Source organism: Arachis stenosperma, chromosome 2, assembly GCF_014773155.1.
Source record: "Arachis stenosperma cultivar V10309 chromosome 2, arast.V10309.gnm1.PFL2, whole genome shotgun sequence".
NCBI classification, from domain to species: domain Eukaryota; kingdom Viridiplantae; phylum Streptophyta; class Magnoliopsida; order Fabales; family Fabaceae; genus Arachis; species Arachis stenosperma.
In genome coordinates, this window is record NC_080378.1 from 12,395,658 (window position 1) to 12,420,722 (window position 25,065).

Below are 25,065 nucleotides of genomic sequence, written 5' to 3' on the forward strand. Positions count from 1 at the left end.
TTCAAAAATTTTAAAGGAAAACACAAAGAAGACACCAAACTTATAATTTTTAAAGATCAAGAAAGGACTAAGGACATGCAAATTCGAAAAATTAAAAGAAAACAAAAGCATGCAATTGACACCAAACTTAAAATATGAAACTAAACTCAAATAAAAGACTCTAAACCAACAAAAATAAAACAGTCCTAATCTAAGCAACAAGATAAACCGTCAGTTGTCCAAACTTGAACAATTCCCGACAACGGCGCCAAAAACTTGGTGCACGAAATTGCAATCACATTTTTGCAATCCCGCACAACTGACCAGCAAGTGCACTGGGTCGTCCAAGTAATACCTTACGTGAGTAAGGGTCGATCCCACAGAGATTGTCGGCTTGAAGCAAGCTATGATTATCTTGTAACTCTTAGTCAGGATATCAATAATTCTCAGGTTTAATTGTGAAAAGTAGAAGAACATGAAATAAATACTTGTTTTGCAGTAATGGAGAACAGGTTGAGGTTTTGGAGATGCTCTATCTTCTGAATCTCTGCTTTCCTACTGTCTTCTTCTTCATGCACGCAAGGCTCCTTCCATGGCAAGCTGTATGTAGGGTTTCACTGTTGTCAATGGCTACCTCCCATCCTCTCAGTGAAAATGTTCAACGCGCTCTGTCACAGCACGGCTATTCATCTGTCAGTTCTCGATCATATCGGAATAGAATCCAATGATTCTTTTGCGTCTGTCACTAATGCCCCACAATCGCGAGTTTGAAGCTCGTCACAGCCATTCAATCCCTGAATCCTACTCAGAATACCACAGACAAGGTTTAGACCTTCCGGATTCTCTTGAATGCCGCCATCAGTTCTAGCTTATACCACGAAGATTCTGATTAAGGAATCCAATAGATATCTACTCAATCTAAGGTAGAACGGAGGTGGTTGTCAGGCACACGTTCATAGGTGAGAATGATGATGAGTGTCACGGATCATCACATTCATCAGGTTTAGGAACAAGTGATATCTTAGAATAGAAGCAAGCGTGATTAAATGAAAAACAGTAGTAATTGCATTAATCCATCAAGACACAGCAGAGCTCCTCACCCCCAACCATGGGGTTTAGAGACTCATTCCGTAGAAGATACAATAGGAAACTTGTAATGTGTCATAAGGTACAGATACAATGTCAAATGGTCCTATTAATAGTGAACTAGTAACCTAGGATATACAGAAATGAGTAAATGACGTAAAAATCCACTTCCGGGGTCCACTTGGTGTGTGCTTGGGCTGAGCATTGAAGCTTTCATGTGTAGAGACTTTTCCTGGAGTTAAACGCCAGCTTTTGTGCCAGTTTGGGCGTTTAACTCCAATTTTTGTGCCAGTTCCGGCGTTAAACGCTGGGAATTCTAAAGCTGATTTGCAACGTCGGTTTGGACCATCAAATCTCGTGCAAAGTATGGACTATTATATATTGCTGGAAAGCCCAGGATGTCTACTTTCCAAAACAATTGAGAGCGCACCAATTGGACTTCTGTAGCTCCAGAAAATCCACTTCGAGTGCAGGGAGGTCAGAATCCAACAGCATCTGCAGTCCTTTTTCAGCCTCTGAATCAGATTTTTGCTCAGGTCCCTCAATTTCAGCCAGAAATTATCTGAAATCACAGAAAAACACACAAACTCATATTAAAGCCCAGAAAAGTGAATTTTAAATAAAAACTAATAAAAACATACTAAAAACTAACTAAAATGTACTAAAAACATACTAAAAACAGTGCCAAAAAACGTATAAATTATCCGCTCATCAACAATCAAAATTTAGGGTTTTAATAGCAAATAACATAAAAACAAAGAATAAAATAAAACAAACAAAAATTGGTTAAGAAAATAATATGATAAAGATAGTTAAGGTATCAGAGATATTTAAATTTCTGGATTAATATTCAATGTTAACTACTTTGATCATGCAAAAATTATGTTCATGGAAAATTATATGTGACTAAATCCTAATTCCATAGACCTTTTTAGTCTCCTCTAACCTTCATTAACCACCAATTCCTTGGTCACTTGATTCCGGTTAGAGGGTTAAGTTCAAAACTAGATTTTGAGCCACACAAACCCTAGATATCCAAAAATAAGATGATTATATGTCACGTATCACGATAAATCCAGATAAATAGAGAGTTGTGAGGAATTTATTTCAAGAAGTAATTCTAATGATATAATATTTCTAAGATTCAAATAGAATTCAAGTTGAATTAGAGTTATTTCCCAATAATCACTAATTCTTAGGATGAAGAACGAAACCAATTCTTAAACAAAAACCAAAAAATTAATCAAGAGTTGAAGAACAAATAATTATTAATCCATCAAAGTAAATAAAGCTCCTAACCTTAACAATGGAGGCTTAGTTCCTCATGGAGAAAATAAACCCTAGTAGAGAAAAGTATGAAAGTGTGGAATGAAAATTAGGAGATCGGCTAGGTCAAGATCTCTTCTCCTTTTATATCTAATCCTAATTAATGTAAAATATATTTTCTAAAACTAAAGAATATCTTTTCTATTTATAAATAAAATAAAAAATTTAATCAAAATAAAACCAAATCTTCGAGTGCATCATTATCAGCGTGGGGACCATTGCATTCTTCAAGGTTGGCGCCTAACTTGAAAAATTCCAAGTTAGGCACTACTATGGCAGCGTGGTAAAGAAGGCTTCTCCAAGTTAGGTGCCACTATGGCAGCATGCATGGGAGACTTTGAGATGATCATGGCACCTAACTTGGGAGAATCCCAAGTTAGGCGCCACCAAGGCCGTATAGTTTAGAAGAAAAGTGTTTACTGTTATATATCATTGAAACGTTCTGAAAGTTGGCTTTCCAATGCCGTTGAAACCAAGTCAATTGGAACTCTGTACCTCAAGTTATGCTCGTTGGAGTGTGAAGAGGTCAGGGTTGACAGCATCTATGAATTCTCTTTGCACTTGTCTTCAATTCTCGATTCCTCCTTGTGTTTTTGCTCCTCTTTTCCTAAATTTCCCTGCAAGAATAGTGAAATAAAAAGAATGAAAGAAATATCCAATTTAAATACCAAAACTCTCCGTAATTAAGCATTATGCGTTTATTTCGTATATGAAAAAGTATAGAAAAGCACAACATGATCTGCACGCATCACAACACCAAACTTAAACTTTGCTTGTCCTCAAGAAAATAATGAATCATACAATATAAATTGACAATCCAAGGTGAGAAGCATAGAAATTCTAATGTTTATGGTTGGCTAGTTAACTAGGCATGCAACACTCATAAAAGAATTTCAAATGATTGATGATTTTATCTTGATCACTTAGCTTTATGAAATCTTTTCTTATATTCCTTCCTTGAAACAAACTTTTCATTTGTTTCTTTTCTTAGCTTCTTGGATGCTTTGCACCATTTGTTTTTATAGCTTCGACTATAAATGCTTTGTTTTCAAGTATTACCACCTGATCTATAAGCACCACAAGCATATAACTAGGGAACTCTTTAAGCTTTGCTTTTGTTTCTTTTCTTTACTCTCTAATCATTGATGCTCAGAGCCTTGAGCTTTGAGGGGGTGCTTTACACTTGAGCGTAGCCTTGACTCTAAGTGTTTTGTTTTCAAGCTTTTTGCTTGATAAATAAACACCACAAGTACTTGACTAATGAGTTGTCATTGGTACTCAGAGCCTTCAGCTTTCTCATTTTCCCTTTCTCTTCCTTTTTTTTCTTTACTTGATCATTAATTGACAAGCTTCTTTAAGGTTTTCAAAATTTCAAAGATTTTATAAAGTGTTCTAGATAGAATTTTAATCAAACAAAATTTAAATGTGTTTGAGAAAAAATAGTCATGCTAGCCTTCCAATACTCATATGCTCATACTAGCTTCTTCTTTAATTACCCTGTTTGTTGATAATCATGATGCTTAATTGTCTTGACTCATAAATTTCAATATAATAATCATGATGTAAAAGTAATATGTTACAATTTAAAACTAGACTATGCTTATCTAAAAGGAAGGACACACATGCATATAATCAAAAAAGAAGGAAACAACCTTAGTTCTCTCTGCCTTTCTCTTCATCATCTTCTTCTTTATCCCCTTTTAAGCTATGTAGAGAATAGCTTCCAATACCAAATTTAGAATGGTTGCTTGTCCTCAAGCAACAAAGAAAGAGAAATAATGGTGATGAAAATAAGAGTAAATAGGACTAGCAAGTGAAAGAAAATCAAGCAATACAGAGGTCTTATTCAAAATAAATTAATCAAATTAAAACAAAACTCAAGGAAAACTAACATAGTATAAAATAGCTAGATTGCTAATGTGTTGCATGGTGATTGTGGCAACACCAAACTTGGTGTGAGGATACCAAACTAAGTGTGATACAATCTATGTGAAACTAGGCCAAGTACCCAATGGGATGCAAATTTGGTGTAGCACACCAAACTTAATCCATGAACACATACACAATCTTAAGCAAAAAAAAAAAAAGATAATGAAAAGAAAATACCAAACATTGGGTTGCCTCCCAACAAGTGCTTCATTAACGTCACTAGCTTGACGGTTGGTTCTTGAATTTCTTCCTCTTCTTCGAGTTGGTTAAGAGAAATGACTTCGATAGACATGAGGAGGAAAATGATACCCACCAAAAAGCAACTCCCATACAACTCTCTAATTCACTAGGACCAAGGAAAGCATATTCAAGTGTTGGGGGAGAAGGCTTCAATTCAAATGTGGGTGGTGCATTTAGATTTTTCTTCTCAGGAGCTTGCATGCATAGAATTGAAGGGACTTATGTGGCTTCCTTCTGAATTATTGGAATGTGCAAGTATGGAGTGTGCATAGCTTCCTCTTTTGTTTGTGCTTCTTCCTCCTTTGTTTGTGCATCTTCCTCTTCTTCCATGTGTGAGGGTGAAGAGTTCTCTAATTCACTGGAGTATGAGCTCTTCTGATTGATTTCCACACTTTCTTCCATAGGATCTTGCATTGTATCTCTTGGAAAGAAATTTGCTTGTATCTTGTCCAGGTGCTTGATAATCAACTCCGCATGTTTCTCTATATTTTTGACACTCATCCTCATATCATGTATGCATTATTTCATGAGAAGCTCAAGAGCCGATGGTTCTTGATATGAATAAAAAGATGATGGCTCTTGATATGAGTAAAAAGAAGATGATTCTTCGTATGAATAAAGAGATGGTGGCTCTTGATATGAATAAAAAGAGGAGGATGGTTCTTGGTATGAATATGGAGATGGTGGTTCTTGATAGATGGAACATGGAGCACTGAAGTTTCTTTGGTCTTTACTTTTTCAACCAAAATTTGGGTAATTTCTCCATGCACAATAATATAAATCACTCCTTGGGTGTGAGTTGTAACCCATATGATCTCTCTCCATTATTTTCCTTAGCACAAAACACCAAACAGAATTAAACGCACCATGTGGTAAACAGAAAAGCTAAGAAAAAAGAACAAAAAGAGATATTAATTTTTTTAAAAAACAATTTTGTTTTTTTAATATAAAAATATTTCAAAAAAGAAAAAAATATATATAATGTAAAAATAAAATAAGAAAATTAAACAAAGAAAAAGTATAATCTAGGTAATCAATCAACTGGAGTTGTTAATTATAATTAATCCACGACAATGACGCCAAAAACTTGGTGCGAAAATTATAACCCACAAACTAACCGGCAAGTGCACCGGATCGTACCAAGTAATACCTCATGTGAGTGAGGGTCGATCCCACGAGGATTAATGGATCAAGCAACAATAGTCAATTGATTATTCTAGTCAAACAATCAAAATTTAGGGTTTTAATAGCAAATAACATAAAAACAAAGAATTAAATAAAAACAAACTAAAATTGGTTAAAAAAATAATATGATAAAGATAATTAAGGTGTCAGAGATATTTAAATTTTCGAATTAATATTCAATGTTAACTACCTTGATCATGCAAAAATTATGTTCATGGCAAATTATATGTAACTAAATCCTAATTCCTTAGACCTTTTCAGTCTCCTCTAACCTTCATCAACCACCAATTCCTTGGTCACTTGATTCCAGTTAGAGGGTTAAATTCAAAACTAGTTTACGAGCCACACAAACCCTAGATACCCAAAAATAAGACAATTATATGTCACATATCGCGTTAAATCTAGATAAATAGAGAGTTGTAAGGAATTTATTTCAAGATGTAATTCTAATGATATAACTTTTCCAAGATTCAAATAGAATTCAAGTTGAATTAGAGTTATTTCCCAATAATCACTAATTCTTAGGATGAAGAACAAAACCAATTCTTAAACAATAATCAAAATATTAATCAAGAGTAAAAGAACAAATAATTATTAATCCATCAAAGTAAATAGAGCTCCTAACCTTAATAATGGAGGCTTAGTTCCTCATATAGAAAATAAATCCTAGTAGAGAAAAGTATGAAAGTGTGGAATGAAAATTAGGAGATCAGCTAGGTCAAGATCTCTTCTTCTTTTATATCTAATCCTAATTAATGTAAAATATATTTTCTAAAACTAAATAATATCTTTTCCTATTTATAAATAAAATAAAAGTTTTAATAAAAATAAAACCAAATCTTCGAATGCATCATTATCAGTGTGGGACCGTTGCATTCTTCAAGGTTGGCGCCTAACTTGGAAAATTCCAAGTTAGGCGCCACTATGGCAGCATGGTAAATAAGGCTTGCAATTAGCAGCATGCATGGGAGACTTTGATATGATCTTGGTGCATAACTTGGAGAATCCCAAGTTAGGCGCCACCAAGGCCATACAGTTTAGAAGAAAAGTGTAGACTATTATATATCATTGGAAAGATCTTAAAGTTGGCTTTCCAATGTCGTTAGAACCATGTTAATTGGATCTCTGTACCTCAAGTTATGCTCGTTGGAGTGTGAAGAGGTCAAGGTTGACAGCATCTATGAATTCTCTTTGCACTTGTCTTCAATTCTTGATTCCTCCTTGTGCTTTTACTTCTCTTTTCATAAACTTCCCTGCAAGAATCGTGAAATAAAAAGAATAAAAGCAATATCCAATTTAAATACCAAAACTCTCCATAATTAAGCATTATGCATTTATTTCGTATATGAAAAAGTATAGAAAAGCACAACATGATGCGCACGCATCACTGATGGCGGAACGACTTAAGTACTACTTTAAGTCTTCTATATGCTGAAAGTGTCTGATTATTGATTCTAATTTTAGTGAATTTAGGGTTGTAGATTTGAACTGCTGAAGTTTTTGATATATCGTAATTAGTGATTCTTAATACTTGATTCTAGTTTTAATATATTTAGGGTTATAGGTTTGAATTGCTGAAAATGTTTGATGCATCCTATTTATTTATTCTTGATTAGAAATTCTAGTTTAGTGAATTTATGGATTTTCCTTCTTGATTATTGACTGTTGTTCTTTGATTGTTGACAATTGGTGTTGTTTAAGTTAATAGTCGATGGATAAAGTTTGTGGTGCATTTCAGTTATAGATGAAAATCTACCAAAATTTTAAAAAAAAATTCTCTATATATTATGGTTATTTGCTTCTGAAGCTTTAATTTATATTATTATATTGGTTTGTTTGCGAATTATTGATAGGTTTGCGCCAAACAACAACGCATGTACTCATGAGATGACCAACATCATCAAGCTGATGTACGACCATCCACGACTGAGCTACAAGAAGATTCCCTCTGAGACTAGAGAGCGATGGTTTCAGAAGTGGGCGGTAAGAACTTAATATAGTCAAACCTTCTTAACTAGTTTATATCATTTATGTTGTTTAATATAGTATATTATGATTAACTAATTTTAAAGTTTCTTTGTGCAGCTAAACTTTATATAGGACAAGGAGCACGATCTCATAATCAGGAAGATATAGGACCATCGTATGGGTAGGCAACTACAACAGATGCTGGAGGATGTATGTGAGAGGCGCAACTGTAAGACCCAAAACTTTTGAAAAGTTATTATGAACTAATCTTAAATTATATATATTTATTTACAGTTTTAAGTTCATAAATTATTTTATTGAAGATAATTTAAGGCAATTTTGATTAATTGGATTTGAAATAAATTAAGGTTTTTATCCAAACTCTATAATTTTGAATTATCTTCTTATTTACAATTTAAAGTCTTGGAAATTAAAAAAAATAATAATGATATTTGGCAATTTAAATTACAATTTTATCTAATTTTACAATTATCAAATTATTTTCTATATTTAAATTATAAAATTAATAGTTGTAAAATAATAAGATTTTTATATGATAATATTTTTATAAATAAATACTTTAGGTCTTGTTAATGAAGAAAATTAATTATATTGTATTATATTTTTAATTAGAGTATTTGGGTGAAAACCAAATAGCAATTTAATACAACTAATAATATTTTAAAATAATTTTAAGGATTCAATTAGTTTTCAAATTAAACAAAAAAAAAGCCAATTTTATACACAAACCCTAATTTTATTAACACACACATTTCTCCCTTTTCCTAAGTGAAACCTTAGCTACTCAACCCCCACAGAACTCAACACAACACCCTCATTCACACTTCTTAACCCTAGCCACCCCATAACCCACGGTCAGGAAAAGAAAGAAGAAAAGAAAGAAAGAAAAGGGGTTCCAGGGGAGGGGGATTGAGGAAGAAGAAAGGGAAGAGAGAAGAGGGAGATCCGGAGGGAGGAAGAGCACCGGAGAGGGAGCAGCTCGCCACCGCTATGGCGCCCTGCTGCTCGTATTGCCGCCGTCCACCCTGTCACCGCCATTCGTGCTCCAGCTGGTCACCACCGCCGCGCCGTGTTCTACGCCGTCGCCGTCATTACTCCGTCACGAGAGAAGGACGCGTGAAGGAGGGAGCAGAACCGCAAAGAGAGATGGCTCGCAGGTGAGGGGGTCGCGGGCTTGGAGCCGTCGTGCCTAAGTTGCCACCACGTCCTCGTCGCGTTGCCGCCGTTGTCCTCACCACGCCACCGTCATCCATGGAAGGAGCTGAAGAGAGAGAGTGCACGAAGAGAGAAGCAGCCGGTTCAGCCACCACCGCTATGTCCAGCCGCCATCGCTTGCTCCGTCGCTGCTCCTGGAGGTGGGTGGTCGAGCCTCTGGACGTATGTTTTGAAAAATACATGTTAAGTTCAAATAGACTCATATTTTAGTATTAAATATTTCAAGAGTTGCCATAATATCCAAGCTATCAGAATGACACAGCCAGAAGCGTGACATTTTGATAGTTAAGGTGTTACAGCCACCACCTTACTTCCTGGCTCCACCCAGAAATGAAGAAGGTTATGTATGTTCAGTAGGAGACCGATGAGGGGTTCAAGCATCTGCTTCTCACAAACAGAGCTAACAGGGCATTGGCCAGGTCGTTCAAGTATACCGGCTGTTTAGCGACCTTCATGAAGACTAAGGTCAAGCTGATATGTAGATTCTCTAATTTTGTTATTAATTTATTTATATTCTTTGACATATCATTAGTAGGCATTCTAACATATTGTTTCAATGCAACATGTGTAGTCAAAGTCGTTGGATCACAATGCGACATTGGCGGAGATCTTTAAGTACACCCACACTTTGAAGGAGAACACAGTGAGATTTGCTGATCAGCGGTCTATGGATCATTATATGGGTAAACATTTGATCTTGTTATATAAAATTTTCAATTAACTATATAGTTGTCATTCTAATCATAATAACATGTGTTACACAAGAGTCATACACGCCGAGATTAGAGGCCACAACTCAGCAATTTCAGAAAAGTGTGGAGGACGCAGGTTGCTCTGCTGCTTCAGTCATCGATCCCGATGCGGTTTGGCACGAGACAAACTCAGCACGTATAAGAACCGCGAATACGAACTAGGTCATTCTTCGCCAGCAGCCTCCATACCTCCATGTCTTCCTCTGCCTCCAATCAAGCTGTCGATCTCGAAAAAGGCATTGATTTCAGGCTGTGGGTGCAGGAGCTCACTCGAAGCCATTATGAACAAGCTTAGGAGCTGAACGAGACTCGAGAGAGGCATCAAGAGATACTCGAATGCATGACAGAAATGAATGAGCTCAGGCTAGAGTTGAGGGAGAAGCTGGAGCGGCTTTAGCAGATGGAGCAGCAGATGAGGGTGTACCAAGCTCAGATGCGAGCCAGTGGCAGCAGCTTTGCTGGTAGGGCATAGACATCACCGCCTTCTTTGCCACCTCAATAGGACAACGGATTTGACGATGACGACGACTACCAGGATCTTTAGAATTTAGGTCTTTGTTTTACTGTTTCATTGTATTTGATTTATTTGACTTTTAATTTATTGGAACATTTGATATTTAATAATATTACATAATTAGTTTCTATTATTTATAATTTGACCACAAATTGTGTAAAAAATAAATTTAAACAAAAAATAAAATTAAAAAGGAAAAAATTAAAAAAATTGTATCACAACATTTAAAAAAAATGACATTACTATCGGATTTATCTAGCGCATAATCCGACGGTAATAGTGCGAAAAACAGGATATTGTGGTGCCAATGTTACCGTCGAAAAAATTCGCCAATAACCAAATAATTTTTCGGCCAGGTCGTAGAATTCAACAGTAGTTACTGTCGGACAAAAGAATCTGGCAGTAACTAGTTACTGGCGATGTTTATACCGTTGGATTTTTTTATGGTAAATCAGTCAGTAATTAATTTACTATCATATTTTATTCTTTTTTTTGTGGTAATTATGATATTTAGCATTTTTCTTGTAGTGCAATAGTGAAAAAGAAGAGAGAGTTTCAATCTAAAAATTGAGAGTGAGTGAGACATTCCTTGAGAGAAGTGAGGAAACCTAGTGAATATGAAGAACAACTTTTTTTATGTTAGTTTTTCATTTGTGTTTTTTTTTTTTTTTGAACGGTTATATATATATGAGAGATTAGGGATATGGGAGAGCATCAACGAGATTTCCTTTAGTATAGATAAATAATCAGATGTATTTTTATTTTAAATTATTTAAAATTTGAAATATAAAATTAAAGTTAGTTAAATTTTAAAATTTGATTAATTTAAAGGGGTAATTTTTATCCAACGTAAAAGAAAGGATATTTAGGTTTTTTATAAAATTAAATAAAATTTTTGTTTTTGTTAAATTATATCAATGTTTTAGTAAAAATATTAATATGATATATATTTTTTTAAAAATAAATATTGATGTGGATAATATAATTCACGTATCATTTTATTATTGAGTATTTACCAATTTCGGTCTTTAAAGAATTTCAGACTACACACTTTAGTCCCCAATTAAAATTAATTACTCAATTAGTCTGTAACAATTAACTCCGTCAATCACTTAGGTCATTTATTCCATCAACTCTAACGGAAGACAAAATGGTCCCTGACAACTCTATTGGAGAACAAAATGGTCCCTAACAACTCTAACAGGAGACAAAATAATCTCTGACCCCCCTCTGTTCGGAAACGACACTGTTCTCTCCCAATTTCCATTATATCTCGCATAACCCTAACATTCATACTCTCCTTCTTTACCTTCACAATCTTCTTTTCTATATTTTCCTTCCACCTCTTCAACTCTAAGATCAAGCCATGCTGGTATAACTGTCACGAGTGTCGCACCTACCTCAACATGTCATGGACCACACACTTCCTAAATCTCTGTGACTGGTACACCCACCTCCTCCACACTTCACTCACCAGAAGCATCCACTTCCACGTCCTCGATAACAGCATCACATCCAAATCCGACAATGTCTACCACATTCTCAAGACCAAGTTTCACAACTATCTCAAGGGCACACCTTTCTCCACTCACCGGCAAGTAATATAGATTGATGGATAATAGGACATCATGAGAAGATTCTCCTTTGACATCATATGCAAATTCTTATTTGGAATGGACCCCAAGTGTTTTATTCCTTCTCTCACGGAGTCTAAGCTGGCAAACAGTTTCGACCTCACATCCAAGCTATTAGTACAGCGAGCAATGTCGCTGTTGCCACTCATATGAAAACTGAAGCGATTACTGAATATTGGTTCGGAGACGCTAAAGGAAGCAATCAAAGTGGTAGACAATATGGCCATAGAGATGATAGGTGTAACACCCTACCATACAGAGTCTTATGCTTAAGTCATAATTCAGAGATGGCCAGGTATTACGACCTCTAAAATAAAAATTTAGTACATATAGTAGTATGAATGATTGATTATAACTAGGAGCCTTTGTAGAAAAAGGGGTAAACAAAAATCGCAACTCAAAAGCGCAACACTCCGATCGATAACGTAGCGAACAAGGGTAAACCAACGCGAGATTATATATATACAAAGGAGTGTCAAAAACAGGAATATCAAGACCCAGAATCCGGCTGCGAAGATAACCGGTCCGAGCATAGTAATATATACATATGATAAAATAATGAAAACCCCAAAGGAAACCCAAAGGGACATAAATACATAAACCTATTCTCCAAAATCTCCCATAAGAGGAGTCATCACAGTTTGTATTATTTAATGGAGATAAAAGTATCTAAGCAAGATATATAAACCAAAACATAGCCCCGAGAGCAAAGGATCTTCGCAACATAGAAGTCTCCAGCATGCATCAGCGGGACACCTCACGTCCTGCATCTGAAAACCACAAAATCCGCATGGGTGAGAACCAGAGGTTCCCAGCATGGTAACAGCTTCCACACATATAATACATAATAATAGAGGAAAGCCGAAGGCAAACCTAGAACTTCCTCCAGATAATATCAAAGCTTATAAACAAGCTAAACCATATAAGGGCATCTGACTAAAGATTCTTCAGTCTAACTAATACTTCCCTTTCCAATTCCTTCAAACCTCCCAACCACCAGCAGGATACAATATAGCAAACACAGTTATATCAAACAAAGAATATCAAATAGGAGCAAGTAAGACATTTAGGCAATTAGCAAGTTATATGCAGTCAAATAGGCAATCTCAAACAATTCACATAATATGCATATGATGAATGCCTGTCCCTAGTGGCTGATGATATCATCTGTCGGTTATAGAGCCAACCCGACAAGTCCCGGTAGCTAACCATTGGACTGTCCCTCTGTCATGCATCCCCAACTCGAGTTAAACTCATCATAAACTTGATCATAATCATGATCTATATCCATCACCCTCACTGGTGAATATTTACGGGGGCGAGCTCATCCGAGTCTTTCACAGTGCCCGGCTACACTTATGACATAGGGTCAGAAGAGTATCAAGTCTCAACCTAGAGCACGTGGTGGCTAGCCACTGCTACTACCCAGGGAAACTCGTAACTCCGATAGTGGAAGTGCAAATCACAATTATCAATAATTCAGCATAAACATGCATGAATTCTCATCCATGGATCAACATCCATATCAGCCATTCCGGCTCATGGTTAAATCCATAACCAGCCAATATTCATAGCATACACAGCTATTCCGGCTCACGGTTAAATCTATAACCAGCCATTTCATTAACAATTACAGCCTTTCGGCCCATGGCATAACAAGCACTTCCACCACCATCCTCCGCATCTCACATAATCATCTTGATCCTCATTGATCATTCATATTTCCCTTGCTTCACTCGCAAGTTAACTCATTCACTAGCCCCTTTCTAATAGCTAGGCATGTCATAATGATTTAAGACATAAATGGTGAGATCGGAGGCTTAGAAGTATGAGATTTGGCTTTTAAAACTCAAAAATCAACTTTGGGATGAAAACAGGGCCACGCGTACGCGCACTCCACGCGCACGCGTGGATGGCCTCAAAAACTCATCGACGCGTAAGCGTCATGCACGCTAACGCGTGGATTCCAAACTTGCCCATCGACGCGCACGCGTCAACCGCGCGTACGCGCGGGTGTTCTCGTGCCCTAGGCACAACACCGGCACAGTTCTGGCATAACTCTCTGGAAAATGGCTGGGCATTGGGTGCAGCACAATCGGCGCGCCCGCGCACATCACGCGCACGCGTGGATGGCACTTCTTGGAAGATCGGCGCGTACGCGCCAGGTGCGCCCACGCGCAAGGGGTCATTCTGCTAAAAATTTTCTAAGTTAAAAGCTGCAGAATTCACAGATTTAGACCCCAATCTTCCAACGGACATAACTTCCTCGTTTTAAATCGTTTTTCACCCGTTCTTCGAACGGCATGGACATCCCGGATCCAATTTCATTTTTAAACAGATTTGGTACAAAACGGAGATCCGTAGTCCAAGTTATGTCTCATCAAAGTATGCCCAAAAACCATATTTTCATACAAAACCACAATATGCCATTTTCAAAACAAACCATTTTCAACTCTTTTCAAAGTCAATCAAAACATGCCAATTTCATCCCTTTTCTTTGAAATCAATCAAAATGTATCAAATTCAACATCAAGCCTCCTCAACTCACACATTGACACATTACCACAATTTACCAAAATCACTATCTCATCATTTTAGCCCACTTCACCCAAGTGGCTCAAACTCAAACATATTGACATATCATATACTATTCCTCATGCCAATTTTCAACAACACCAATTCCAATTAACCATCATTATACATAATCAATATCATATTCACCATCAACATGGTTCAACCCACAATTCAACCATAACCACTCATCAAGCATATATCACAACATGCATACTTCTCATACATCATACCATTAAGGCATCAATAATCATCATCACATATATGACCACATCATATATCTCAATCATTCAACAACATCAACAATTCAATGCCTATCTTAGGGCCTCTAGCCTAAGTATTTCCTACCACATTACATATTAGATACGGGAAACCGAAACCATACCTTAGCCGATTTTCCCAAGCTCCACCGGAGCACTTCTAAACCACTTATCCTCAAGCTCACAAGGCCTCAACACCTCCAAGAGCAGATTTTTCACCACCAAACCCTTTCCAAGCTTTTCAAAGTCACCACTCCAGCTCCAATATCCACACATACACAACCTAAGCCACAACCATCATACCCATACACAACATCTCAAAACCCAAGCATCTGAAATGGACCAATGTATCGAGGATTCAACTTCTTTGCTTTAATCGCCCTACCTACTCCCGTGGTCGGAGTAACCTTAAGGAAAACATGGTCTCCTTCCTCAAATTCTAAGGGCTTCCGCCTCTGATCGGCGTAACTCTTTTGACGACTCTGCGCCGTAAGCATCCTATCACGGATTTTCTTGACTTGTTCAGTAGTCTCAGCTATCATTTCCGGTCCCAACAAGCTTTTCTCTCCAGCTTCATACCAACATAGCGGAGATTGACATTTTCTCCCATACAAGGCCTCATACGGAGCCATTCCGATGCTCGCATGATAACTATTATTGTATGCAAACTCCACTAATGGCATATACCGATCCCAACTCGCCGGTTGGTCCAAAACACAAGCTCTCAACATATCCTCTAGTGTTTGGATCGTCCTCTCAGATTGACCATCTGTTTGAGGATGGTAAGCCGTGCTCAAGCTTAATCGGGTTCCAAAAGCCTTCTGAAATGCACCCCAAAACCTTGAAGTGAAATGAGGATCTCGATCAGAGATTATAGTAGCAGGTACACCATGAAGTCTCACAATCTCCTTTATGTATAACCGTGCTAGCTCCTCAAGGGTGTAAGTCATACGAATGGGCAAAAAGTGAGCTGACTTTGTCAGTCGGTCCACAATCACCCAGATAGCATCAAAACCAGCCCTAGTCCTTGGCAATCCTGACACAAAGTCCATTGCAATACTTTCCCACTTCCATTGTGGAATCTCTAAAGGTTGCAACATACCGGCAGGCTTTTGATGTTCAATCTTTACTTTTTGACAAGTTAAGCACTTTGAAACATATTCCGCCACATCATTCTTCATACCCGGCCACCAAAACATCACCTTTAAATCATGGTACATCTTAGTACTTCCCGGGTGAATGGAGAATCCGCTTTTGTGTGCCTCCTTTAAAATATCTTGCCTCAAAGTGCCAACATCCGGCACAATGATCCTACCCTTGAATCTCCATAACCCATCTTTTTCTTCTGACACTCTCCACTGTTTTCCTTGCTCAATGGCCGGTAACACCTTCCATAAGGCATCATCATTCTGATGAGCCTTTAGGAGTTCGGACTTAAAGTCACTTGAGATTTCTAATCGGCTCAAACATAAAGTTCCGGATACTTTTCGAGCACCAATTTTAAGACTCTCGAATCCCTTGAGCAACTTCTCCTCTTGAAGCATCATCCAAGCCGCATATAATGACTTCCGACTCAACGCATCCGCCACTACGTTCGCCTTTCCCGGATGGTAATGCAACTCAAAGTCGTAGTCCTTCAACAATTCCATCCACCTTCTCTGCCTCATATTAAGCTCTCTCTGATCAAAGAGATACTTCAAGCTCTTATGATCAGAGAAGACTTGGAATTTAACCCCATAGAGATAATGCCTGCACACCTTCAAGGCAAACACAACCGCAGCGAGTTCCAAATCATGCGTAGGGTAACTAACTTCATGAGGTCTCAACTGTCGTGAGGCATACGCCACCACATTACGATGCTGCATCAGCACGCACCCTAAACCCTTTAATGAGGCATCACAATACACCTCAAATGGCTCATTCGGCTCGGGTAACACTAACACAGGTGCAGTAGTCAACTTTTTCTTCAATGTCTGAAAGCTCTCCTCGCACTCAGGAGTCCAAACAAACGGAGTGTCTTTGCAGGTTAACTTTGTCATTGGTAACGCTATCTGTGAAAAGCCCTTGATAAACCTTCTGTAATAGCCAGCTAAACCCAGAAAACTCCTTATCTCTGTTATGGTGGTTGGTTGTTTCCAATCCATCACCGCCTCCACCTTAGTTGGATCTACTGCTATTCCCTTCTTACTCACCACATGGCCCAAAAACTTCACCTCACTCTTCCAAAACTCACACTTAGACAGTTTTGCATAAAGTTTCTTCTCCTTTAGAATCTGCAACACGGTCCTCAAGTGTTCCGCATGCTCTTCTTCAGTCTTGGAATAAATCAGTATGTCATCAATGAAGACAACAACGAATTTATCCAGAAACGGACGGAAGACTCTATTCATGTAATCCATGAATACCGCAGGGGCGTTCGTCAACCCAAAAGACATTACGGTGTACTCGTAATGACCATAACGAGTTCTGAAAGCGGTCTTAGGGATATCCTCACCCCTCACCCTTATCTGGTGATAACCGGATCGCAAATCAATCTTGGAGAAAACTCCAGCTCCTTGTAACTGATCCATGAGATCATCAATTCTCGGCAATGGGTACTTATTCTTTATCGTAACCTTGTTCAGCTGCCTGTAATCCACACAGAGCCGCATACTCCCATCCTTCTTCTTCACCAGTAACATTGGAGCACCCCACGGAGAGACACTTAGTCGTATGAAATTCTTTCCCAATAAATCCTCTAACTGAGACTTTAGCTCGTTCATCTCTAACGGTGACATCCTATAAGGAGCACTTGAGATTGGTCCCGCCCCGGGCACCAACTCAATTACAAACTCAACCTCTCGGTTAGGTGGAAACTCATCAATATCATCGGGAAACACTTCCGGAAATTCACCCACAACCGGAATCTGTTCCAACCTTTGATCATCACCCGAAACACCCGCGGTTAGCAACATGATACCCTGACATTCGATTCCAGAACAGTTCACCATCATCGAATTCAAGTAATAATTATTCACCACGACCGGCCCTTCTGTATCTTTCGGCATAAAGTACACCGACTTTGTAGAACAATCTAGCAGAACATGGTTCTTAGTTAACCAGTCCAATCCCAAGATAAGATCAAGATCGACCATCGGTAAGCAGATTAAATTATGAACAAAATCACGCTGCTTGAACCTAAAGGAAACTTCCGGGCATCCTAGCCTAGTTACCATGGCTTCATGGGTAGCATTGTACACTCTTAGATCATAACCTAAAGTTACAATCTTCAGTCCTAACTCATGGGCTTGCTCAAATGCAATGAATGAATGTGATGCTCCCGAATCAAATAAAGCATTTAAGGTTTGACCAGCTATTTCACAGTTACCTCGAATGAGTGTCTCAGATCCCTCAGCTCCTACAGCTGAAGTAGTGAACACCCGACCAGTCTGTTGTGCTTTTTCAGCACCTTGTTTCTGCTTCTCAGGACAATTTACGGCTTTATGCCTCACCTTTCCACAAGTGTAGCACAAACCCCATCTGGCCTTGCATGGTGCTCCCAGATGGTGACTCCCACACCTAGTACAAGCTTGATCATTCTGAGGTTGCTTCCCAAATCTTTTCCCTTGGAAGTTGTTGTTGTTGGGCCTCCTAAAGGAACCTCTCCTCTTGAAAAGCGGACCTCTAGGTGCAATGCTCTTCCCTCGATTTTGTGGGAATGATCCCCTTTGACTCCCTTTCTCAGCGGTTGCCCTCTTCACACACTCTTCAGCGACCCTACACTTGTTTACCAACTCGGAGAAAGTCCTAATCTCCATTGGTCCCACTGAACTGAAAATATCACTCCGGAGTCCTCCTTCATACTTAACACACTTCCATTCCTCATATTCCACCGGAGTCCCTTGGCACATACGAGAGAACCTGAACAGCTCCTCAAACTTGTCAGTATACTCTGATATGGACATAGTACCCTGTTTCAGCTATAACAATTCAAGTTCCTTAGCCGTCCTAGCAGAAGTCGGAAAGTACTTCTTATAGAACTCTTCTTGAAAGACATTCCAGGTGATATAGTCATCACCCTGTTGCAGAAGACGTCGGATGCCTTGCCACCAATGCGACGCCTCACCGGTGAGCATATAAGTGGCAAACTCGACACGCTGTCCTTCAGGTACCACTTGTGCTTGTAATGCTCGCTCTATAGCCTGAAACCATGTATCAGCCTCAGTCGGACTAGTAGTTCCCTTGAACTTAGGTGGATTAACCTTCAAAAAGTTTGCCAGTGTCATCGGGCCCTGAACTCCACCTCCATCATTACCATGGTTGTTCATCTGTTGACCAAGAGCCTCAGCAGTGGCTTGCATAGCAGCAGCCATGTTCTCCAACGCAGCCATAAAGTTCACCGGGTTATTAGGGTTATTCTCCGGTGCACGAGCATTCGTACGACCTCTCGCACTACCTCTACCGCGTCCACGAGGCGCCATCTGGTTCCTATACATACCAAACAATCGATATTAAGTTGATCAGTCTCAATATCGGAAGTCTAGTACTTCAAAGTCCCAAATGCATGCTCATGAACATTTATGCCAACTATATCAAGCAGATATACTAATAGCACATAACACACACACAGAGAATGCACAGAAGCATAATCAGTCCATCCCTCAGGCTCTACAGGAACGAACTGCTCTGATACCATAATGTAACACCCTACCATACAGAGTCTTATGCTTAAGTCATAATTCAGAGATGGCCAGGTATTACGACCTCTAAAATAAAAATTTAGTACGTATAGTAGTATGAATGATTGATTATAACTAGGAGCCTTTGTAGAAAAAGGGGTAAACAAAAATCGCAACTCAAAAGCGCAACACTCCGATCGATAACGTAGCGAACAAGGGTAAACCAACGCGAGATTATATATATACAAAGGAGTGTCAAAAACAGGAATATCAAGACCCAGAATCCGGCTGCGAAGATAACCGGTCCGAGCATAGTAATATATACATATGATAAAATAATGAAAACCCCAAAGGAAACCCAAAGGGACATAAATACATAAACCTATTCTCCAAAATCTCCCATAAGAGGAGTCATCACAGTTTGTATTATTTAGTGGAGATAAAAGTATCTAAGCAAGATATATAAACCAAAACATAGCCCCGAGAGCAAAGGATCTTCGCAACATAGAAGTCTCCAGCATGCATCAGCGGGACACCTCACGTCCTGCATCTGAAAACCACAAAATCCGCATGGGTGAGAACCAGAGGTTCCCAGCATGGTAACAGCTTCCACACATATAATACATAATAATAGAGGAAAGCCGAAGGCAAACCTAGAACTTCCTCCAGATAATATCAAAGCTTATTGATGAGCGGATAATTTGTATGCTTTTTGGCATTGTTTTTAGTATGTTTTTAGTATGATCTAGTTAGTTTTTAGTATATTTTTATTATTTTTTAGTTAAAATTCACTTTTCTGGACTTTACTATGAGTTTGTGTGTTTTTCTGTGATTTCAGGTATTTTCTGGCTGAAATTGAGGGATCTGAGCAAAAATCTGATCCAGAGACTCAAAAGGACTGCAGATGCTGTTGGATTCTGACCTCCCTGCACTCGAAGTGGATTTTCTGGAGCTACAGAAGCCCAATTGGCGCGCTCTCAACGGCGTTGGAAATTAGACATCCTGGGCTTTCCAGCAATATATAATAGTTCATACTTTGCCCAAGATTTGATGGCCCAAACCGGCGTTCAAAGTCACCTCAAGAAATTCCAGCGTTAAACGCCGGAACTGGCACCTAATTGGGAGTTAAACGCCCAAACTGGCACTAAAGCTGGCGTTTAACTCCAAGAAGAGTCTCTACACGAAAATGCTTCATTGCTCAGCCCAAGCACACACCAAGTGGGCCCGGAAGTGGATTTTTATGTCATTTACTCATTTCTGTACACCTTAGGCTACTAGTTTTCTATAAGTAGGACCTTTTACTATTGTATTAAAGATCTTCGGATCTTTGGAACCTTTTTCTAGAGATCTTTTGATCACTTTGGGAGGCTGGCCATTCGGCCATGCCTAGACCTTGTTCTTATGTATTTTCAACGGTGGAGTTTCTACACACCATAGATTAAGGTGTGGAGCTCTGCTGTACCTCGAGTATTAATGCAATTACTATTGTTCTTCTATTCAATTCCGCTTGTTCTTTGTCCAAGATATCACTTGTTCTTCAACTTGATGAAGGTGATGATTGACGCCCATCACCATTCTCACCCATGAACAAAGTGACTGACAACCACTCTTGTTCTACAAGCATCTGAGGCTTAGTGAATATCTCTTGGATTCCTGATTGCACGATGCATGGTTGATCGCCTGACAACCGAGTGCTCGCCTGACAAACGAGCCAACCATTCCGTGAGATCAGAGTCTTCGTGGTATAGGCAAGAACTGATGGCGGCATTCAAGAGAATCCGGAAGGTCTAACCTTGTCTGTGGTATTCTGAGTAGGATTCAATGATTGAATGACTGTGACGTGCTTCAAACTCCTAGTAGGCTAGGGCGTTAGTGACAGACGCAAAAGTATCAATGGATATTATTCCGGCCTGAACGAGAACCGACAGATGATTAGCCTATGCTGTGACAGAGCATCAGGGACGTATTTTCACTGAGAGGATGGGAGGTAGCTGCTGACAACAGTGAAACCCTACACGAGCTTGCCATGGAAAGGAGTAAGAAGGATTGGATGAAGGCAGTAGGAAAGTAGAGAGACGGAAGGGAATGCATCTTCATACGCTTATCTGAAGTTCCTACCAATGAATTACATAAGTATCACTATCTTTATCTTTTATGTTATTTTCGTTCATCATCATATACATTTGAGTTTGCCTGACTAAGATTTACAAGATGACCATAGCTTGCTTCAATGCTAACAATCTCCGTGGGATCGACCCTTACTCACGTAAGGTATTACTTGGACGACCCAGTGCACTTGCTGGTTAGTTGTGCGAAGTTGTGTAATGCCATGGAATTGAACCACCAAGTTTTTGGAGTTCATGACCAGGGATTATGAGAGTTGTGAAAAGTATTGTTCACAATTTCGCGCACCAAGTTTTTGGCGCCGTTGCCGGGGATTGTTCAAGTTTTGAGCAAGCTTTTGGTAACAATGCCTGGGATTGTTCTAGTATGGACAACTGACGGTTCATCTTGTTGCTTAGATTAGGTATTTATTTTTTTCAAAATTCTTGAAGATGAATTCTAGAGTTTCATGATGATTTGTTGAAATCTGGCAGGCTGAGAAGCCATGTCTAATCTGATTGGACCGAGGTTTCAACTTATCACCATAAGAGCTTGTTGATTTTCATCAATTTTGCTTTTGGAGCAGTGATCTGCTAAGGCTTGGCTGACCTTTGGTCATGTCTAGTGTTTTGGACCGAAGCTTTCTTTGAAAGCTTGGCTGGCTGTGAAGCCATGTCTAATTCCTGGACCGGAGTCTTAGACTAGCATTGCACTGATTCCTGGAATTCTCATCAAGAATTTTGATATCTTTTTCCACTTAATTTTCGAAAAATACAAAAAAAAATTACAAAATCATAAAAACCAAAAAGATTTTATGTTTCTTGCTTGAGTCTAGTGTCTCATCTTAAGTTTGGTGTCAATTACATGCATTCATTCATGTGTCTTAAGGATCTTCAAGTAATTCTTGATGATTTCTTACTTCTGATCTTTGAATTCTTTTGACTTGAGTGTTTATGTGTCTCATATAGTGTCAGTAGTATACAAACTGCTAAGTTTGGTGTCTTGCATGCATTGTTATTTGATTCTTGTTGCATTTTGATTATTAAAAATCCAAAAATATTTTTTATTTGTGTCTTTTCAAGTCAATAATACAAGGAATTGAAGATTCAGAACATACTGCAGAGGAATTATACAGAAAAAGCTGGGCATTCAAAAATGCCCAGTGAAGAAGGCAGACTGGCGTTTAAACGCCAGCCAGGGTACCTGGTTGGGCGTTTAACGCCCAAAGAGGTAGCATTTTGGGCGTTAAACGCCAGAATGTATACCATTCTGGGCGTTTAACGCCAGGATGGTGCTAGGGGGAGAATTTTGTTTTCAAATCAATTTTTTTTCAAGTTTTCAAAGTTTTTCAAAATCAAATCTTTTTCAAATCATATATTATCAATCAAATGTTTTCAAAATCAATTTCTTTCCTTTTTCAAAGATACTTACTAACAATTAATGATTTGATTGAACATTTTTTGCCTTTTCTGTTAAGGAAGGTTTTATGTTTGATTCATATCTTTTCTTGTTAGGCAAGTCACTAATTTTCAAAATCAAATCTTTTAAAATTGTTTTCAAAACATATCTTTTAAAATTGTTTTCAAATCATATCTTCTCAATCACATCTTTTTAAAACCATAACTTTTCAATCAAATCTTTTTAATCACATCTTTTTCAAAATAGTTTTCAATCAAATCTTTTTGACTTCTAATTTCAAAATCTTTTTCAAAAATCACTTGATTTCTGTTCCACTTTCAATTTTCGAAAATTATCAACATCTTTTTAATTGAATTTTCGAAAATTCTCTTCCCTCCTTCCCACATCCTTCTATTTATGGTGTACTACTCCTTCTTAATGCACAATTTGAACTCTATCTAATCAAGTTCGAATTCTTCTACCTTCTCTTCTTCTATTTTTCTTTTCCTCTGACACTTCAAGGAATCTCTATACTGTGACATAGAGGATTCCACATTTTCTTGTTCCCTTCTCTTTCTTATGAGCAGGAGCAAAGACAAAGGCATTCTTGTTAAAGCTGACCCTGAACCTGAGAGGACCTTGAAGAGAAAGCTAAGAGAAGCCAAAGCACAACTCTCTTTAGAGGACCTGACCGAATTCTTCAAGGAAGAAGAACACATGGCAGCCGAAAACAACAACAATGCCAACAATGCAAGGAAGGTGCTGGGTGACTTCACTGCACCTACTCCTGATTTCTATGGGAGAAGCATCTCTATCCCTGCCATTGGAGCAAACAACTTTGAGCTTAAGCCTCAATTAGTTTCTCTAATGCAACAGAATTGCAAATTCCATGGACTTCCAATGGAAGATCCTCATCAGTTCCTAGCTGAATTCTTGCAAATCTGTGACACAGTCAAGACTAATGGGGTTGACCCTGAGGTCTATAGACTGATGCTATTCCCTTTTGCTGTAAGAGACAGAGCTAGAATATGGTTGGATTCTCAACCTAAAGAAAGCCTGGACTCTTGGAAAAAGCTCGTCAATGCCTTCTTGGCAAAGTTCTTTCCACCACAAAGATGGAGTAAGCTTAGAGTGGAAGTCCAAACCTTCAGACAGAAGGATGGAGAATCCCTCTATGAAGCTTGGGAAAGATACAAACAATTAATCAGAAGATGTCCCTCAGACATGCTTTCTGAATGGAGCATCATAGGTATCTTCTATGATGGTCTATCTGAACTATCCAAGATGTCTTTGGATAGCTCTGCTGGAGGATCTCTTCATCTGAAGAAGACGCCTACAGAGGCTCAAGAGCTAATTGAAATGGTTGCAAATAACCAATTCATGTACACTTCTGAAAGGAATCCTGTGAACAACGGGACTAATCAGAAGAAAGGAGTTCTTGAGATTGATACTCTGAATGCCATATTGGCTCAGAACAAGATATTGACTCAACAAGTCAATTTGATTTCTCAAAGTCTGTCTGGAATGCAAAATGCACCTGGCAGTACTAAGGAAGCTTCATCTGAGGAAGAAGCTTATGATCCTGAGAACCCTTCCATGGAAGAGGTGAATTACCTAGGAGAACCCTATGGAAACACCTATAATTCTTCATGGAGAAATCACCCAAATTTCTCATGGAAGAATCAAGAGAGACCTCAACAAGGTTTCAATAACAATAATGGTGGAAGAAACAGGTTTAGCAATGGCAAGCCTTTTCCATCATCTTCTCAGCAACAGACAGAGAGTTCTAAGCAGAGTACTTCTGACTTAGCAACAATGGTCACTGATCTAATAAAGACCACTCAAAGTTTCATGACTGAAACAAGGTCCTCCATTAGGAATTTGGAAGGACAAGTGGGTCAGCTGAGTAAGAAAGTTACTGAACTTCCTCCTAGTACTCTCCCAAGTAATACAGAAGAAAATCCAAAAGGAGAGTGCAAAGCCATAACCATGGCCGAATATGGAGAGGAAAGAGAGGAGGTGGACGCCACTGAGGAAGACCCCAATGGGCGTGCACCAATCTCCTCTGAGTTCCCCAATGAGGAACCATGGGAATCTGAGGCTCAAAATGAGACCATAGAGATTCCATTGGACTTACTTCTGCCATTCATGAGCTCTGATGAGTATTCTTCCTCTGAAGAGGATGAGTATGTCACTGAAAAGCAAGTTGCTAAATACCTTGGAGCA

The 25,065-nt window shown here is 38.6% G+C and overlaps 1 non-coding gene across 1 annotated transcript; it reads right to left on the minus strand.

Moving 5' to 3' along the window:
* Window positions 1-23,961: 23,961 nt before the first annotated feature.
* LOC130964395 (small nucleolar RNA R71) lies at window positions 23,962-24,069 on the minus strand. Its single transcript, XR_009080492.1, has one exon. It is a non-coding gene; the product is annotated as a small nucleolar RNA R71 (small nucleolar RNA).
* Between the last annotated feature and the right edge of the window lie 996 nt (window positions 24,070-25,065).